The following is an 18419-nucleotide window of genomic DNA, read 5'->3' on the forward strand; positions in this document are numbered from 1 at the left end:
TCCAAAGTGCCCAATCTCTCTTGCAAACTCTCCTCTAAAGGTGGTATGTGCTCATGCAAAAACCTCAAACTTGACAACTCATGCTCAATAGGTAACACACATTCTTGTCCATAAACTAAAGAGAAAGGAGTGAACCCCGTGGCTTCCTTGAAAGTAGTGTTATAATGAGTGTCCACAATTTTTCTAAGGATAGTGACTAAAGTTTTGTTTGTACTCTCAACTTGCCCATTAGTAGAAGGTTTGTAGGGGGTGGTTTTATCATGACGGATATTGAAATAAGCAGTGAGTTCCTCAATGACATCGTTAAGAAAATGGGTCCCCCTATCAGAAACTAACTCAGCAGGTGCCCCAAAACGACAAATGATATGCTCAGTCAAAAATGTAGCAGTAGTGCATGCATCCTCTTTCCTCACAGCTCTAGCCTCACTCCACTTGGTTAAGTAATCCGTAGCAACAATGATATAAGATTTTCCATGCCGGGAAGTAGGTGTAATAGGGCCGACATAGTCAATCCCCCACTTCTCAAAAGGAAGGGCAGCTAGAATATGATTATTAGGGCACAAACGATTCTCAAGGTGGGTGGCTCTCTGGCAAACATCACATCTTTTACACCACTCAAATGAATCTTTAAAAACAGATGGCCACCAATACCCAGCCCTCAAAATTTTCAATGCAGTGAGTTTCCCAGCGAAATGACCTCCACATGCACTATCATGACACTCTTTCAAAATGTGTGGAATTTCCTCTCGTGCAACACATCGGCGATAAATGCCCTCAAATCCCTTGTGGTACAAAGACCCATCAATGATAGAGCATGCGTAACTAATCTCTTCGCGGCTTTGCTCATGTCAGAAGGAAACTCAAGTGTGGACAAATAATGAGCAATTTGGTCATACCACTCACGTGCATACTCAATGCAAAACAACTCAGGTGTGCAGGTGCAATAGGCTCATCTTTGCATGGGATTACATCAGCTAAGCAATCCACTAACTTTTGCAATACAGGAGGTTTAGATTTAACCTCATAGTCAAAGGCCTGCAACTCAACAATTCAGCGTATAATACGCTCAGGGGGCTCTAACTTATTCAATAAAAGGCACAATGAATCTTTAGAGACATAGATGATGGTGTGTTGGGTAGCCATATATGATGGTGTGTTGGGTAGCCATATATGTGCGAAACTTCCTAGCACTCTTAGCAATAGCTAGACAAGCTCTCTCAACCCATGTGTAGCGCGTTTCAGCATCTTTAAGCTTGCGGCTATAATATGCAATGGGGTGCATCTTTTTATCATAAAGCTGTGCAATGCAAGCGGATATTACCAAATGAGAACAAGCAGAAAATAAATGAAAAGGCTTGGATGCATCAGGTGGTTTGAGAATAGGGGCAGTAGTGAATGCACTTTTAAGAGAAGAGAAAGAATTTTGTTGAGGTTCCCCCCAAATGAACTTGTGCTCAACTCGCAAAAGTGTATTTAGTGGTACATATCTTTAATGAAGCGGCTATAGTGTTTAGCGGCTCCAAGAAAACCCCGTACTTGACGCACGGTAGTGGGTGGCAAAAATGCAAGAATAGCCTCAACTTTTTGGGGATCCATAGAAATGCCATGCTTGCTAATGAGGTGACCCAACAAAATGCCATAAGTGACCCCAAACACACTTTTTTGCATTCAAAGCTATTGGTTTTTCATGGCACTTGTGAAAGACATACCTAAGGGCTGCAACAAGTTTATCATGCCTGGTCCCAATCCCCAAATCATCCATGAAGATCCTTAAGAAATCCATCAAGTCATCACGAAAGGATTCATGCTTATAGCGCTGATATGAAGCACCCGCGTTACAAAGCCCAAACGGCATGACATGATATGCATATGTGCCAAATATAGTGGTGAAAGTGGTTTTGAGCTTATCCTCATTAGCGATAGCCATTTGATTGTACCCAAAAAAGCAATCTAAGAAAGCATATATCTCCCTCCCTGCCAAAGAGTCTAGGATTTGGTCAATAAAAGGCAAAGGGTAGTAGTCCTTAATGGTAGCTTTGTTAAGCTGCTTATAATCAACGCATATGCGAAGTTGTTGATTCTTTTTAGGGACTACAACAATAGGAGACACCCATTCAGTGTTATCGACAGGAAAAATCAAACGAGCTTCTAAAAGCTTTTTAATTTCCGTGTAAACCCCCTGTCTATAATGCTCAGGCGCTCACGTTGGCGTACAAGTGTAGTGTCGGGTTTAAGAGGAAGCTCGGGTGGAAAACCCCTCAACTCGGTGTAATCCCATGCAAAGATGTCCTGATACTCCCAACATAAAGCAATAATCTCCTCTCTCAACAGTGGATCTAAAGAAGTTTCCAAAAGCACAACTTTCTGATCCCCCTTTATAGGAACTCTCATAGTATCCTCCTCTCTGGCCAAAGGTGGAGTCTCCTCATCATCATCAAGGGTAATCTCAACAGAATTAGGGTAAATGCAATAAGAGCTCGGTGTACATGAAGTAGAACTTCGGTCATCGTCCCCATCACTCTCAACATCAGTAGAAGTAGTAACCCTAGGGCTCACAACAGAAGAAGGGTATGCCGGAAGAACCACTCGGGAAGATCCCCTACCAAGAAGCAACTGCCCTCTAGGAATGTCAATAACACAATCAGTCTTCCATATCCAAGGTCGGCCTAAAAGAAGCTGGTACTGGCCAGGTCCTGGACTAAGCCGTAAAACATAACAATCAATCGCCCAGCGCGACAGTGAGACGGGCAAGCCCTGGATGAAACCCTCAGCTCTCACCACTGGTCGATGATCACCCATACGCAAACTACTAGTAGGAACTCCATTGAAAGATAACCCCAGCTTGGAAAAGGTAGAATAACTCAAAACATTCACGCCTGATCCTCTGTCTCAACAATAGCATATGGAATCACTAGTTGGTGGATCATGCACTCCACTCGAGGACACTCACGCTCAGCAAGAAGGGAATCCACTTTCTGAACAACAGGAAGATTAGGACCCACCCCCTGCGAAGAACTCAAAGCTCTGCAGTACCTCCTCAAAAGGGCTCGGCTAGAAGGAGAAGTGAGAAGGTATTGTGGAAGGGACATGGTGAGCTCTACTCAATTAAGAGCAGAAACAAGGTCAAAAGAAAGAATGGGGGAAAACAACTTACTTGGAGTAGGGCGTGGACGAGTGTGGCGAGGTCGAGGTAAAGAGTCAGCAATAACAGGAACAGCCACATGGGTGGGTGGGTGGGTGGCAACAACAGGTTCGAGATCTCTCTCCTCATCAACAATCTTTTCTTTCCCCTTTCGTGTGATAGCTCACACGGGTGATGAATCTAACTCAATCATATTAATTGAAGGATTCTCAGTAGGTGGTGCACTAGACGAAGCAACTGCTGGAGAACTAGGAGACCCCCTCTGAAGAAGTGTCCAACTAGGGCCCGGGGATTTCTCGGCACCATTACGATGATTAATGGGGCCGGGGGGTGGCAAAGTGGTGCTCCTATTCATCAAATGGCGCATCTTCATGTAACACATATCCTCTGTGTGCCCCCTACCCAAACATTTCTCATAAGTGCAAATAACAGAGGGGCAATCTTTGGAAAGATGGCCGGATACATGACAAGCCCGACACACCATGTTGGTGGGGTTAGGCTCAGGGCGATGTGCAGACAATAAGTTTTGTTGGCGCTTTAAAAAATTCACATCAAGAGTCACTGCCTTCACATTTTCATTAAGTTGGTTCATGTAATTTGTCATCATGTTTTTCAAATCTCCAATACTAGATGCAGTGCTTTCATACCCATCCCCTCCCTTGTGATTTGCTGGAGTTGGAGTGGTAGAAGTAGAATCAGGGTAAGTCACATACGGTGATGGAGCATGAGGGGCAGGAACATAATTTTGTGAAGAGGTTAGGGGAGCCACTACGCTAGAAGGAGGTGGGGGTGCTAAAGGCAAAAGAGGTGGTGAGGTCACTTGAAGGTGAGGTGGTACAGTAGGTGGGAATTGAAATGGTTGAGTTGGTTGAAGTTGAGGCACATACGATGAGGTTGGCCAAGGTTGTTGTGGGGAGGGAAAAACTGGAGTATGTGGTGCTAGCCATGGATAATACGAGGGAGATGGAGTCGTGGCCTGTTGTGGCTCATAAACACATCGATACGAACTCTCCACATTAATAGCAAAAGTGATGGTTGTATTCAAGTCATTTGGAGCTTGAGCTCTAACCAAAATTTGGATGCTAGGGTGTATGCCTCGTAGAAACGAGTCCATGATGGTGAGTGGGTCAATGTTAAAAACAGGAGTGTAGTGATCAATAAAGTTTCTAAACCTCGTGGCCGCTTGTTCCACGGTCTCATGCGGGTGATTTTGCTTGAATGAGCGTAATTGCTCAAAAAATGCGAAGAAGTTTGGAGGTTTGCGAAATTCAACCAAGAATTTTTGCTCAAAATTGGCAAAGCTTGGGATGGAGTTTGGTTGTTGTTTGGCAAACCAATTTGAGGCCTCTCCCTTGAGTGTAGTGCTAAAGTAATTCATCACATGCCCTTCCTCGACGATGTGTGAGGTCAAACAAGCAATTTTAAAATTGTTTAAATGAGCAGTGGGATCCTCCAATGGCGTCCCATAGAATGTGGGGAATGGGATGAGGGGTGCATCAGGAGGAGCCAAATTTGGTGGTAAAACCAAAGGTGATTGAATGGCGAATTGGAGGAGGAAGTGGTGGCTGAGCCATAATTGGGATTGGTTGCGAAATTACTATTCTAGGTGAACTCCCCCCCGATAATGAAGAAGGAGGTGAACTGTGTTGCTTGGCTTTCTCCCTTTTATGGTATTTCATAGCTCGGTCACTCTCCCTCAAGCTTTCTTGCCAATCTTTGGTACTTTGCATAAGTCCCCTTTCTAAGTAGGTTCGTGTCGCGGAACCAAGACTAAGTCAAGGTCCCACCGGGCGTGCCACTGTTTGGGAAATATCTGGGCGAGCGAAGCAAAGAGGACAAAAAAAACCAACGACCCCCCCAGATATCCAACAAGGAATAATGCTACACTCTCCTAATACCTCAATGGAGAAGACACTAGTAAATAAGAACGTGTGCTATGAACTTTTCTGACAAATGACAAAATATCGAGATAATACTACGATAACAATGGAAGCAAAATGTAGTGTGAAATATGCCTTGTTTATTGAAATTGGTGTGCAACTGTTTGATTTACAAGACAAATTTATGTAGCTTTTTATGATGAGAAAGAAAGAGCGAGGAAATCTTATCTGGCCACTTTTTCTTTGCTGTGTTGATGAAACCTTTGTGTGCTTGCCGATGATGTCTCCACGATGAACAATTCCCTCACGACCCTCAAGGGGGTTGAATTTTACAATGCTTTGAAATTTTAAAATACAAACAATTACGAGGGTTTTCTAATACGTGGCTATATGAATGTGTGAATGTGAAATTAGGATTTTGCTTTCCACCGAAAATTGCTTTTGATTCTTTGTTGCCAATGCCTTCTCTTTCTTTTCCGTTCTTCTTTTCTTCTCTTCACATGAAAAGAAATGAATGTGGTTATGTTTTTATTATTTTTCTTTTTTTAAACCTTTTTTTCTTCTTTTTTTGCCTAATCAAATGAGAATGGAAACATTCTTTTTTTTTAATGATACTTTTTTCTCTTTTAAAAGAAAGCTTTTAATTTTAAAAAAATGAATGGTATGGAGAGATTTTTTTTTCTTTTCCTGCAATGAAACTGTTCTAGATCGCTGCGATCCATGCGTTCTTCACTGCTGTGATGATGGCATTTTTCAGCGATCCAGTTGAAATGAATCGCCTCTTTCTTCTTCTTTTTTTGTGTGAGGGAGTGCGTTCTCCTCTGCGATCTCAGCGCAACAAACGGTGCTGTATGGTAACTGGCTTCGCTTCGTTGCTCATAGCATGACGGAATTGGTTCTTTAAAGCTCACAGCACTAGGCCGGCGAGGGTAACAATTAGCAAGGGTTGGTTTTGTTTTATTCCTTAAGCTCACAGCACTAAGGGCCGGCGAGGGTAATGATGGCATCCCTTCTCCTTTCAACAGACGCAAGCGGGTGGTGGCTGGGAACAACGTTTCGAATCGATGCATGGCGCTTCGTATCATGTTGCATGGCTTGCATTAAGGTTTAAACCTTTAAAGATTAAAGTGGGCACTAAGGTTTAAAGTGGGCTAAGCCCATTAAGGTTTATTGCCTCTTTAAAAATGAAAATAACTCATCAATGCATGTGGGTTCAACAACCTGCACAACCTTTGCCATATATGCATAGTGATGTGCCACATAACCATCATATGTAAATCTCTGCACAGGGTTCTTCACTCTCCCTGATCTTCGTAGCTTTTCATTCATGGCTTCCATAGCCTTCTTTACACCAGGTGTTCTCATAGCTGGGATCCCAAGCTCCTCATCAAGGCTCATATCTGAGCCACTAGACTCTCCATCAACATGAGAATGCCCTGCAGAAATGTCAGGCATACCAAGGGGCTCAACCACTTTCTCTTTTCCTTTACGTGATGTACTAATCACATTTGCAGGACTGGTATTATGACGCAGCCTGCCACTCCATGGTCTATCAACAGACCCACTAGATGAGGACTCTCCTGGTCCACTCAAAGACTGTGATTGCTGACCTGCATTCTGTGCAACCACACTTCCACTCACATCAGCCCCGACAGCTTCTTTTTCAGCAGCATACCAGCTGCTCATCTCATCAAAAACAACATCCCTGCTTACCATCAACTCACGTGTAGCAGGATTATAACACCTGTATCCTTTTTGCTCAAGGGAGTATCCAATAAACACACATTTTTCAGCTTTCGGATCCAGCTTAGTTCTCAGCTCATCTGGCACATGCACATATGCAATGCATCCAAAAACTTTCAGATGAGACAAATCTGGTTTTCTGCCAGTAAACCTCTCCTCTGGAGTTACATCATGTATGGCTGCAGTTGGAGTCCTGTTCATGATGTATACTGCTGTAGAAACAGCCTCAGCCCAATAGCAATACGGCATATTCTTCTCTTCCATCAATGCTCGCGCAATCTCAGCAATGTGCCTGTTTTTCCGCTCAGCAACTCCATTTTGCTGCGGAGTGTATCTGCATGTATACTGTCTCCGAATACCATTCTTCTTCAAATATTCAGAGAACTCATTGGAGAAGTACTCTCCCCCTCCATCTGACCTTAGGCACTTTACATATTTTCCTGTTTGCTTTTCAACCAAAACTTTGAAATTTTGAAAGTGAGTGAACACCTCACTTTTCTCCTTCATGAAATATACCCACACTTTCCTTGTGTGGTCATCAATGAAAGTGACATAGTACCTGCAGCCTCCCATAGACACGGTCTTCGTAGGACCCCATACATCTGAATGCACAACATCTAGTGCATTTCTGCTCACATACCTGTTACGTGGAAACACATGCTTTGTTTGCTTCCCAAATTGGCATGCTTCACATATTTTCTGCATACCTTCCACTTTAAATTTTGGCAGCCCTGTCACAATTCCTTTTGTCTGCATAGACTTCAATCTCTGCACATTCACATGACCAATCCTTTTATGCCATATGTCTGTGTCTGCAACAACTCCTGAACCATTTGCAAACATTGTAGCACTCATTTCAGGCATGTCTACATCCAACGTAAACATTCTGCCCACTCTGTTGCCTTTTGCAACCAACCTGCACTTGTCTTTAAAATCTTCAACATAACATCCATCAGGGTTAAACCGAACCTGCAAACCCTGCTCAATCATCTGGCCAACTGAAACCAGATTCTTTGTTATGTTCGGTACATGAAGTACATCTGCAAGGTACTTCACTTTGCCATCCTGCATAGACAATGGCACATCTCCAACGTGGGCAATTGGATGAGCAGTGTCATCCCCTGTTTCCACAAAACCTGGTCTTTCCGGGTTTTTCATCTCCTTGAACCACTCTCCATGACTCGTCATGTGGTTCGAAGCGCCTGAATCCACATACCATACATTATCTTTTTGTGCTGCATCAACATTTTCAGACATGGCATTCACAACATGCTGCATGACAAACAACCTTTCATTATCCTCATTATTTTTGCTTGAGGATGCATAGTTGTTTTGCTGCACTTTCCCATTTTGCATGTCAGCCTGCTTCTTATAACATTCTGACTGCACATGTCCTGGCTTACCACAATAGTAGCATTCATGTGCATCATTATATTGCCTTTGCCAATTTCCACGGCCTCTTTGACTCCCCCTGCCTCTGAATTTGCCTCTTCCACCTGCGTGTTGTTGTTGTTGTTGATTCTGGGACTGTTGTTGTTGCTGCTGCTGCTGGCCATAATTCTGATTACCTGTTCGGCCACCTCCTTGACCGCGTCCACGGCCTCCTCTACCTCGTCCTCTTCCTGAACTCGTGTAGAAAGCCTGTTGCTCTGAACTGTTTTTACTTTGTGAAGACTGTTGGTCTTCACCCAAGTTCTTCTCTTCGATAATCAGCATAGACACCAAATCTGTAAAGTTGGGAATGTTTTCCCGAGTCTGAATAGACGTCTTGAATGCCTTATATTGTGGCCCGAGACCACGTAGACAGACTTCCACCTTGTCATCATCATCTACTGACACACCAATAGATGCAAGGGATTCCACAATACCCTTTATCTTCAACGCATAGTCATTCACAGACATGCTCTTTTTTTCCATAGTATGAAGTTCGTTCTTCAACTGTATCTTACGTGCCTTGGTATTTGTTTCATAGAGCTTTACCAAGGTGTCCCACGCCTCCTTGGGGGACTTGGCATCCTGAATGTGCCCAATCATGGTGTCCTGTATACTAATGGAAAGCCAATACATAACCTTCCTGGCTCCCTGGTTCCAGTCTTTAAACTCTTTCACATCTGCAGCAGTCGGATTTATATCCGGTATCTCCGGTGCCTCTTCATGCTCACCTTCTATGTAGTCCCAATAACCTTTTCCCATCAGGAAATTCGTCAACCTGAACCTCCAAGCATGGAAGTTATTCTTGTCCAGCTTCTCAGCCACAATCTGTGTTATGCCATCATTAGACATCTTGCCAAACACACAATTTTACCAGAAACTGCACTCTGGTTTTTCTGCACAACCTGCAGTATTTTCTGCACAGCGGTACTGTAGTACTCAACTGTCACAATCAGTGACTTCAATGTGCATACATACACCCAATGGCAACTGTAGACCTCTTTGCAGCACCCACAGTGTCTGCACAGTCAATCTGTCTTCCTGCAGTTCTTTAAACAGAGTTCTGCAGAGAATCGATGACTTACCCGCAGTGCTCGAAATTGCCTGCTTTCTGAAAAACGGAGGTCCAGACGCGCCCGAAACGCGTTTTCGGCCCGAAAAATTTAGTCCGAAGGACTGTATAGTTGCCCTATATCTTCACTCCCGCGAAGAAAGCTCCTCAATCGGAGATCGTTTGCCGGTGCCTCCCGTAGAGCTCCCGACAAGGGTGTAGTCACCAACACAATAGGGAAGAGTAGTTGCAGCTCTTACCCTCGTACCGCTTCCTGTGGTTCTCTTGCTTGCAGCTCAGCCCTTAGCACGAACCAGGCTCTGATACCATGAAAAGATGCAGGGGGGAAGAGAGCTTGAGCTCTTGCAAGCACACACACACACTCACAAAACCCTAATAGGGAACACACAAGATGAGAGGCTGAAAATCTTCTTCTTCTCTACTCAACACTCAACACACCATATACAAGAATAAGAGTACACACGATATGAAAGGTACTCAACCAAATACATACACGGGTTCTCTATAGTGTGAACCCGACTAAATGAGCTGGCGCTATAACTATGCCAGTCTCTAGAATGGCTGTCACACAGCCTGTCATCCCACTGGCCGCATATCTCCCAGGATCTCACCAACCATGCCAGTGGTGTAAGTGTGGGGCCTATCCCCCAGGCGGGTCATCAGTGGCCACCGCCTCACTAGACGAGCTCGATATCTCAACAGATTAGGGACCAAGGAAGCGGCCTAGTGCTAGGTGACCTTCGAAGGATCCTAGAGGGTTATGGACCATATGGTGCTCGGGCTCTGGGTCGTAGAAGATACGTGCTACTGTTTGTGGCTTGATTCATTGACCTTTTCTCTGTTGTAATGGATTTGTTGCTATGCCATATCTTCACTAATGTTTTTCTCATACATTCATAATGTGCCTTGATATCTTTGTTCTCTTGAACAAGCTTTGCATATACATCTCCTTCATATGCTGCAATCATGTCTTCAATTTGCCTCAATAAAACTCCCAATTGAGTTTCCATGAGACCATCAATACGGCCACTGAACTCTTCATAATCTCCATTTGCATGCTACCAAGGTTGCTTTTCAAGTTTCTCCCAATGAGAAACTATAGGTGCATACACATATCAAAGTTCCCACAACTTCCACCACTTTTCTCATCTCCTTGAGCAACATTCACAAGTGCATCCTCTTCTTGATGCACACACATGTGAACTCCATTAAGTTCACCATCTCACTTGCCATCATCTTGACAAGCACGCACCTCCACAAGAGCATTCTCCCATGCTCAATAACAAAAAATTGAGGCAATATCATCAAAATACCTTCACAAATCTCCTTGGTAGCTTCCTTGTTGACACCAAAGACTCCATAGTCTTCATACTTGTTGAAATCTCCATTTTCAGCTTCTTTGATGATGAGCAGGCTCTCCATGTTGCAAAACTCCCATTTGCAACTCTCTTGGGCAGCTTCTATGCAACCTCCTTGTTGCAAATCTCCTCTCAAATCCTCACAAATGCAAATCTCCTCTCAAATCCTCACAAATGCAAATCCAAATGATAATATGAGTGTGCATAAAATTTTTTTTAATTATAATAAGCTGAAAATAATGCTTAATCAAAGAAACACACAATCCATGCGGCCCCGCCCCTTGAGATTCAATGCATCCTCTTGCCAGCTCTAGATTCAGGAGATACTTCAGTACCATAACCAAGAGCCCAATTGGCTCTGATACCATGTTCAGATTCTAGAAATGGGATTGATCATGGTGATAGACATGGATTAAGCAACATAATTAAGGTGGATTAAACCACACTAAAAACTCCATGAGAGAGAGAGAGATTGCACACTCAACAATAGCTCTATTCACATGCATATCTCAATGAACCATACAATGATATAGGCTTTCTAGCCTTATCCCATTTTACATGTCATTATCCATGTGGCACTCCCTTTTCCATGATATATGGGATAAGGCTTTCTAGCCTTATCCCATTTTACATGTCATTATCCATGTGGCACTCCCTTTTCCACTTCTTTTGGTCAACACTCACACACCATTCAATATTACATGTGGCATTCCTATCTTACCACAATATCTTGCACCTCTAGGGTGCTTTCCCACGTACACACAACACCGCGATTACATCTCTTAACACCCCCTCTTAATCGAGGTGTTCCACAACTCACCCATCATCCATCACCCATATCAATGTAGAATTACACAAACGCAATCGCTACCTCTCAACAGTAAGAACCTCCCCTTTTGATCTTATAATTATTCCCCTCTCAAAAATAAAAGAAAGATCATGTTTTGGCCTAGAGATAGAAAATATCTAGAGGGAGGTAATTCAAAATTGAGATATTTTTAGATATAAAAATCATCCTAGTGTCTAAAATGGTTTTCCCTGAAACAGATATTCAAAAAGAAATTTCCAATGTGCAATTGGAATAAATTAAAATCAGGTAAAAAGGACCAAACACCATATTGGGGAATATGGGAATTTCTCACAAGTTTGGGACACGTGGTCAAAAGTTTGAATTAACAATAACTTGAATACCACTAATCCAAAATGAGCGCTTTATAGCTCTTTAGATTCCATTTTTCAAGCGCTTTCGAACGATAGGTCATATGATAGGTTTTTGAGAAACTTACAAACATGTTATCCATGTCCCCTTTTTTAAGTATTCAAAAATGGGAATTGAAAAATTCCCAAATTCACTAATATGGTGTTACCATAGCTTAAGGGTCCAGATTTTCTAAAATTTTTGAATTAAGGTTCCTATGGACCAATTAGATTAATCCAAATGTAGGGAGGAGATAAATGGAAGAATAAAAGAAAATCCTCCAAAAATGAGTAAATGCTCACATAAGATGAAGAGCTGACTAAGGACAAGGTTATTAGTTAAAAAAGAAGAGATATTTAGAAGAAATGATGCAGTTTTAACTCCTCAGTGTGGGGAATTCCCCTCATGAAGGAGGTGCCTATTTCACATGTGTGGATAAGTTTTAAACTCACAAATCATCTCTCCTCTCTCTTGCTTCAACTAGATCCAAAAAGTAAGCTAAACTGACATAAAAATTGTCAAAAATTGACCAAACTGATCTAGAAAATTCTAGAATCAGTTTGCTTGGTTAGAGGCTCACTTTTTCCTATAAATAGACTCCCCCTTTGTAAAAGAATAATAGTGTTTTATGCACTGTTACTCTGCTCCTCCCCAGAGCCAAAAAACAATGAATTTATTAATAATTCATTAGTTTTTGACCATTTCCTCTTCAAAAGAATAATAGTGTTTTATGCACTGTTACTCTACTCCTCCCCAGAGCCAAAAACAATGAATTTATTAATAATTGATTAGTTTTTGACCATTTCCTCTTCAAAAGAATTGGTGGCCACTCTTGTTTGCAAACAAGAGTAGATCCCTCAAACCATAAAGCTGTTGGAATTAGGGTTGGAAGAAAGCACACAAAGCTAGGAGAAGAAGAAGCAAGAATGCGCACAACACTCAGTGTATTAGATTGTATGATTGTACAAAGATAAGCTAGCCCTAGAATAATGGGCGTATATACAAGTCGGGGGAAAAAACCTCCTAAAGAGGGAAAAAGTGTCCCAGAGATCCTAAGTGTGTTCACACACATCACTACCTATATATATGGCAATAAATCCCCCCTGGGAGAGTGATGGTGTGAACGAGAGCTGGAACTCATGTATAGGGAAGTGCCATACTCGAAGTAGATCAGTCCACAAAGGGGAGCAAGTCCAAAGCTTTGCGGAAAGCTTCAAACTTCTCACGAGGAAGCGAGGTTGTCCTGTGTTAGCACATATGCCAAGCTAATCTCTCCTGCTGAGAGTCTCTCCCTGACATAGTGATAATGCACCTCAATGTGCTTTGTGCGAGCATGAAAAATTGGGTTTCTCGCAACTACCAATGCGCTCCGACTGTCAATGTAGATAAAGGTGGCCTTGTCCAACACCCAAGTCAACCACCACCACCATAAGCCCTCTGAGCCACACACACTCAACCGTAGATGTGAAAGCTGCCCTGTACTCAACTTCACAACTAGAAGTGGCCACAGTAGGTTGCTTCTTGCTCAACCAAGATATAAATGAGCTACGGAGCATGAAACAAAAACCACTTGTGGACACTCTTGTGTCATAGCAACCAGCCCAATCTGAGTCCGAAAAAGGATGTAGATCTGGTGGCAGCAACGATCCCCCCTTGGGATAAAACAGCCCAAGATGTATGGTGTCACTCAAGTAGCAAAAGATGCGTTTAACTGCCTTCCAATGCTGAGACCCTGGGCTATGCATAAACCTGCTCACCTGTGAGACTGCAAACTGAATGTCTGACCTCATAATGCATACATAAATGAGGCAACCAATAGCTATCTGATAGAGTGTGACATCAAAGTGATCTCCAGCGCATCATGAAGACTCAACTTCAAACTTGTCTCCATTGGAGTAGCAATAGGCTTGCAGTCTAGCAATAGGCTTGCAGACTTCTCAAGGCCAAATCTCTGCAACAATGTCTCAATATACTTTGTCTGACACAAAGCAATACCTCCATCACACTGCTTAAATTGTGTCCCCAAATAACGATGCAAATGCCCCAAATCTGATATCTCAAAAGAAGCATTTAAACCAACCTTAAAATCAGCAATATGACTCTCATTTGGTCCAGTGAGCAGCACGTCATCGACATAGAGAGCAATGATTAGATGTACATCATCCACAAGCTTAATATACAAAGTGCTTTCTGTTGGACTATTCTGAAAACCATGTGCAGTCAAATATGCATGTATCTTTTCATACCAAGCTTGTGGAGCTTGCTTTAGACCATATAAAGCCTTTTTCAACCTGCACACTTTGTTTTCATGCCCTCTTTGAACAAAACCACGAGGCTGTGATACGTACACCTCCTCATGCAAATCTCCATTCAAGAACGCAGTCTTTATGTCCAACTAATGTACATTCTAACCATTATGAGCTGCCAATGCACAAATGCTACGAATGGTAGTCATACGACAAGTGGGAGCAAAGGTCTCATCAAAATCATTGCCTTTTCTTGAGCATAACCCTTTGCAACAAGTCTAGTCTTATAGCGATCAACATTTCCATCTGGCTTTCGTTTCAACTTAAAAACCCACTTATATCCAATGACCTTTTTACCAATAGGCAAATCACACAAAGACCATGTACCATTCTTCATTATAGCATCATATTCACTTTGCATTGCAGCCACAACCAATTTTCTAATTTTTGTGCCTCATCAAATGAAAGAGGTTCTTCCTCTTCACACATACTAGACATAGCCAAAGCATAACAATCAGATGCATAAGAGGCATGCTGAAAACCTGAACGAGTACGATTAGACATAGGTGCATCAATTTTACTATCACGCAAGGTTTGCACCAGCCATTTAGGCATACCTCTAGCCTGCTCATTTTCAGCCCTATCCTCATAAATTACATCCTGTAAATCTACATCAAAAATAGACTGATCTATGATGTCATTTGAAATCTACATAGACTGAATATTTGCCTCATTAGGACTTACATTTGAATTCCCACATGTAAACAGAGGCAACAATGTATCAAATACATACCGCAAGCTCACACCTGTCTCTTTGGTACATGATAACAAAGGTTGCACAGCATCTTTCACAAAAACAACGTCTCGACTAATTAAGATACGCTTTGACTACGGATGATATAATCTGTAACCCTTGCTCAGCACTGTAACCAACAAAAATGCATTTGAGAGCCTTATCATCCAATTTTCTATGTTGTTGCACAGGCACTAAAGCATAGGCCAAGCAACCAAAGACATGCAAGTGACAGGCTTCCTGCCATGCCAAGCTTCGTATGGAGTAACAGACTGCAAGGCCTTAGCGGGGACACCTGTTGATGAGTACATACGCAGCACACATGATAGCCTCAAGCCAAAACGCATGTGGCAAAGCTTGGCTCTTGACCGTACATCGTGCCATCTCCATCAGTGACCTATTTTTCCTCTCAGAAACACCACTTTGCTGAGGGGTATACGGCACTGTACATTGGTGTTTTATCCCACGACTAGCCAGAAATACATCAAACTCTTTAGACATGTACTCCCCCCCTCGATCAAAATGGAGGGTACCCACAGGGTACCCACAATATAATTGGATACATTTTCAACCATAAGCATTGAAGCACAAAAATAGTTTGGACTTTGCCTTCAATGGATATACCCATGCATGCCTTGAGTAATCATCAATGAAAGTCATGAAGTACAAGTGTTTGCATAGGCCCACAAACATCACTATGTACAAGTTACAATTTGCGAGTGGCCCGCACAACAGAACCATCCTTTGGAAATGCAGAACGCTGCATTTTGTGCCTCAAGAGGGGGCAATGAAGCAACCATATCAAATTTTTGCAAACGCAGCAAACTAGCAAAGTTCAGATGACCAAAACAAGCATGCCATAGTTTTGCATCTGCAACCCTTTTCATCAAAAACTGCATTTGCTGAATCTTCCACACACTTGTTGATGACCCCTGGATCGAAGCCATTTTTAGCAATTTTTAGGGTTTAAATAGGGTCAATTATGGTCATTTTGGATGCATTTCCATAGTATTTGAAAGCATGTGTGTGTGGAATGTCATGGTATTTGCATGCATCATGATTGTTGATGTTGTCTATTGGTGTATGCACATTGCATGGGAATGGTGATGATTATCATTGTTTTGTACATAAAGAGGAGGTTGTATGTAAGTGGTTAGAGAAAGGAGAGAGATCGAGGGGGAGAGAACGAGGGTTAGTATGATGAGTTTCGAGCTCAAGCTTTGAGGATGGTTAGGTGGGAATGCAAGTTTGGAGACCTTAATGTGGTTACAAATGAAAAGTTTCAAATTAAAAATGGAAGGGTGGGTAGTTTTAGCACCCGTTGTGGTACCCGCCAACCTCTTGAGAGCATATAAGAGACAGAGAGAGGGAGCGTTTCTTTCTCTGGCTAACGTGAAGAACAGGAGGAGGAGGAGGAGGAGGTAAGCCTGTTTGTTTGTTTGTTGTTAATGTATATGTGTGAACTCTGTACATAAAGAGAGAGAGTATGGGTGTGTGCATGTCTTGTACATAAAGAGAGAGAGAGAGAGTATGGGTGTGTGCATGTCTTGTATGAGAAAGAGAGAGAGGGTGCCACTCACGTAGATAGAAGGAGGAACAGCATGTAGGCCTGGCGCCTGCACGTAGAAGGTGGCCGGAGGCCTCTGTGGGGTCGACGTGGAGGGGAGGCTGCCATGGCCCAACGCTGGCCTATGCTTTGTGAGGGTGACCATGCCTTGTGCACATAAGGCAAGCCAGCACACGGAAGTCACCATGGCCTTGCACCTGGGCCGCCTGCGCAATAGAGGGGGCCAAACCCCAATGCACCTAAGGTAGACGGGCTGGCCGCTTGCGCAACACAGAAGGGACTGAGCCCTTGTGCTTGAGGTAGATAGGTGGTCGGCCTAAGGCACCTTGCGCTTAAGGAGAAGACGGCTAGGCCAAGCCCAACGGACGGGGCTGGCCGACTCTGGAAGGCAAGCGTGTGCTTGGAGAAGAAGGGAGGCCAAGTGCGCTTGAAGTAGCCGAGCTGGCCGTCTGGAGAGCCGACGATGGAGAGTTCGGTGATGAGAAGGCGCCTTGCATGGGCAAGCTTGGCACCTTGTGTGCCCCATGGAGAGGGCCACATGGCTGTTTAGTGCCGAGGAGATGGCAAGCCTCTCAACCCAAGGGGCCGGTGCGTGTGCACGCAGGAGACCCATAGTGAGGTCGCGTGTGGTGAGCCGGATTGATGGTAGGCATAGGCCGTACACCACAGGCAGCCGACCTTGGAAGGTTAAGGTTGCATGGCTAGGTGCTAGCCATGCATGGTGGGGCACGGACCATGGAGCAAGCGCATAGCGTTGACGGAGCTGTGTGCGGAGGTAGTCATGGAGTTGGCTGCCAGTGTGCCATAGGCCATGGAGAGGCAAGCCGCCTTCCGTAGAAGGCGGTCGGTCATGTGTTATGGGTGGACCTTGTAAGGCCGCCGTGCCGTGGATCGGGCCGAGTCACAAAGGCTGATGGTGTGTCAGCAGGGAGAGGCCGCATGGCTCAATGAGGCCATGTCTTGGAGCCGACCAGCATACACATGGACAAGGTACCATAATGGCGGACCTTGGCCACACTACTAAGGGGGATGCTCATGAAGAGAGCAAGCACACACCTAGGAAGGCCACCCATGGTAGACTGTGTGAGAGAGAAAGAAATGTGTGTGTGCATGTGGGAGGTCTCCATGCTCTCAAGCTAAAATGAGGAGAGAGAAGGTGGGGAACCATAGCAAGTAGAGGAGAGAAGGTGGGGAACCATAGCAAGTAGAGGAGACATTGTGTGTGGGTAGAAGAAGAAGGAAAGAAGAGAGGGGGCAATATGGCTGCGCTATGTGTGTACATGCAAAATAGGAAAGAGAGAGAAAGAGATTTGATCACTTTGACATGGTGCATACTTAAAAGTAAAAGCATGAGAGTGTGAGAGAATGTATTAGATTGTGTGCATTATTCTTGTGTTTGTGTTTCAGGAGGAGGAAGAGAAAGAAAGAAGAAGAAGAAGAGAGTTCACGAGAATAGTGAGAGAGAAGAAAGAAAGAAAGAGTTTTGAAGTGTGAAAGAGAGAGAGTGAAGAGTGGAGTGAAGTGAAGATTAGCCAAATGTTGAATGCAGTGATGTTGTTGCAGATTGATTGAAACGTGGAAGTGTTGGAAATATTGGTTCTTTTTCATTAAATTCTTGGAAACAACTTACACAAAACCATTTTGACATTAAATTTCTTTATTCAGTTTAGAATGGTGAAGTTATGTCTTGATGATCTGTTGGGTCGTAGTAGTTTGTTCTTTTCCATTTGTGTGTCTGTGTGGGTGTGTGTAAATAAAACATTGTAAATTATTTCATACAAAAAGATGTCTTTTCGGTGTGTGTTTCTAGGATTTAGGCTGTGTGTGGTTGTTATTTCACTGTTTTAGTGGGTATTTAGTGCATTGGACTAGAGAGTAGGAAGGCCAATCATTTTTTGGTGCGTTCGCCCGGGAGATCACTAGCTAGTTAGTAGCTATGGGATATTTAGTGCGTTGGACTAGAGAGTAGGAAGGCCAATCATTTTTTGG

General features: G+C 43.4%; 1 pseudogene; it reads right to left on the reverse strand.

Annotated features, from left to right (window-relative positions):
- Positions 1–3511: 3511 nt before the first annotated feature.
- On the reverse strand, positions 3512–4256 carry LOC147639634 (uncharacterized; annotated as a pseudogene).
- Positions 4257–18419: the final 14163 nt, after the last annotated feature.

The sequence above is a fragment of the Cibotium barometz genome, chromosome 3 (genome assembly GCF_041138505.1).
Source record: "Cibotium barometz isolate CiBa-2024 chromosome 3, ASM4113850v1, whole genome shotgun sequence".
In the NCBI taxonomy this organism is placed as follows: Eukaryota; Viridiplantae; Streptophyta; class Polypodiopsida; order Cyatheales; family Cibotiaceae; genus Cibotium; species Cibotium barometz.